At 38.9% G+C, this 2,892-nt stretch overlaps 1 pseudogene; it reads right to left on the reverse strand.

Moving 5' to 3' along the window:
• LOC109821413 overlaps positions 1,223 to 2,892 on the reverse strand; it is a 2,634-nt pseudogene continuing 964 nt past the window's right edge.

A 2,892-nucleotide genomic window follows, 5' to 3' on the forward strand; every position in this document is an offset into this window, starting at 1 on the left:
TAGATATCCTCCTTTCCTAGAGAGGAAAGGGAACAAGCTTTTTGGAGCTCCAAAATATTATATGTGGGATTTGGATCCCCAAAACGAAAAGTATATATCACGGAACCATATCATGAGGTTTGGGTTCTTATTCGTCAATCATTTGGTGGAGAGTTGTACTGTAAAGTGCAAATTCAAAGATAACCCACGCTCTCATTAGACCACCCTAGGGGCTTTAATAGATAGTGACCCACAAACCCATTTGGCAATAGAACCCATTTGGCAATAGAACCTAATTTTATAATTTGCAAGAACCACATGATTCAACGAAGCATGGACGGTATTTAGATGAATATTAAACATTAAACACACAACAAAAGTGGGGGCTTGAGAATAAAGAAAGGCATGTTGTGATAAGAACTAGACCAGGATAGCAATGTGCAATAAAAGAGTGAAAAACGATTGGTTAACTTTTTCATGGCAAACCTAGGAACAGATAAACGGAAGCAAAGCTAACACATACAAACTAGAACAAAGGAATTAATGCGTTGGCAAAAAAAAAAACCCCAGACATGCAAGAAATTTTAAAGAATTGAAGTATTACAGGATATTTTATGATACATGGTAACCATAAAATCAAACAATTTTATATTCTAAGCATGCATCCCATATCTTGCAATAATATAGTTGATCCAAATCTCACACTAGAAAAGATTAGGAAATTTTATATTTTTATCGACAAATAAAGTGACATATCCCATTAATAATATGGGTGAAGAGCCGCACTCAAGCCATGCAACAAAAAGGGATCCAAAAACTTCCATAGAATTTTAGAACTAAAAAAGAGCATTTACACCATGTAGCCTTGATTGGCCATCAAACTAAAAAACAAAGGATTCCACCATGTTGTAATAGTAACACACCAGCAAGAACATACTAAGATGGCACCACTTTAAAGGAGGAAAAAAGTGAGGAGGAATGCAATAGAGCCATCCATATGAGAGATGAAAAGGACACCCATGGGGCTACAAGTCAAGGTGGGTCTAGAACAAGGAAGACTTGTGTATAGTATAAAGATAGCGTCGTGGCAATTGAGCTCATGGCAAACGAGGATGCCGAGTTCATGCATTAAAACTCATAGCAAAATGTATTACAATTCTCGCGAGATCAAAGAATGCGGAGTCACCATTGCGATCGCATCTTTACAGTAACGCGATAAAACTTGCTGCGAAGAGGGTAGTAATGATATAAGTAATTTTGTCATTTCATGTTCTATGGATGAAGCTGTATACATATCATGTGAACTCCCCAACTTTGTGCTAAGACGCGCTACATCACAACAACAACTTGAAATGAAAAGACAAACAAACCTAGCATATTAGACGTTCCCCATTATATGCATATCACAAGTATGCCTAGAGTCGCAAGACTAGATAACTAAGCTAACTACTAAAGTGGAAGCCTGGACATCAGAGTCTGCATATTTCAGTAACAAAACCACGGAGAGATGACAAAATCATTCATCTCCGTTAACCAACCAAACCTTTTGACAACCATTCAGATCCTTGGAAGGGCCTTGCACGCGAGTGGAGTCTTCATCTCGAGAGACATCTTCAAGCATTCTTCAAGATCGACACCGGCCTCAGAGGGAACCCAGGTGAAGCTCTGAAGCAGCTGAGCTAACCAAAGGCTAACCAAAGATGGACGGTAGCCAAGCCCATGGCCTTGCCAGGACACACCCTGCGGCCTGAACCGAAGGGTGCCAACCTCAAATCAGAGCCTAGAATCGGAACATCCTCCTCCACGAACCTCTCGGGCTTGAACTCGTTGGGCTCTGACCAAATCTTTTCGTCATGGGTTATGGCCCACATGTTGACCATTGCGGTGGTCCCAGCAGGGACGAAGTGCTCACCGACATGGACATCATGGATCGCGAGACGAGCCCAGGAGAGGAGAGGGCCGGGAGGGTGAAGCCTCAGGCATTCCTTCACTATGGCTTGCAAGTAAGGGAGGCTCGGGATGTCAGCATCGGACACAAGGCGAGAGTTTGCGGTCACAGTGTCAATCTCCAATTGAGCTTTGGATTGAATTTCAGGGTGGAGAGCCATTCTAGCCATAACCCATTCCAGTAGGATGGCCACTGTATCAGTCCCTCTAAAGATCATTTCCTGCAACATTGTACTCGTTTTATTAAAGAGGATTCGCTACAAACATGTTAAGCAGCGTTATGTCACTATTATTCATGAAAACATGATCAATTACACAAACCGCGTCAAATCAAATGAACAACATGTGAACACACCAAAAGACTACAATAAAGTGGAAAGTGAGTCACACCAAAAGTAACGTTAAGATTATAAAGAAGAAATTTTCTAAACAAATTTATTCCCAATTTCTTTTCTAAAAATAGACCGCCTTCGAGATTTTTTTTTACAAAAAATCGATTCATTTTATCTTAATCCGGTTTCTTCATAGACGGGGTTACCAACCCGACTATTTAGTGCATAGAATGTTAGGTTTTATGGTTATAATTAAGGGTTTACAACCTCCTAAATAGTTTACCCGACTATTTAGGAACCGAATTAAGATAAAATAAACCTATTTTTGTAAATAAAACTTAAAAAAGTCTATTTTTTTTAGATAAAATAAACCTATTTTTGTAAATAAAACTTAAAAAAGTCTATTTTTAGAAAAAAAATATGAATGAGTTTATTTAGAAAATTTCTTCGGTTATAAAATTGGGAGGAGAAACATAATAGGACTAACACACGAGCCCACCCGCAATTCCTCCAAAACATCAAGAGAATTTGAAAAAATGCTCATCAAGGATTTTATCAAAAAATGGATCAACATCCAAAAAGTACTAGGAAACCACATGACCCAACTACTATAGTTATGAGAGCACAATGAATA

Source organism: Asparagus officinalis, chromosome 8, assembly GCF_001876935.1.
Source record: "Asparagus officinalis chromosome 8, Aspof.V1, whole genome shotgun sequence".
Classification (NCBI taxonomy): domain Eukaryota; kingdom Viridiplantae; phylum Streptophyta; class Magnoliopsida; order Asparagales; family Asparagaceae; genus Asparagus; species Asparagus officinalis.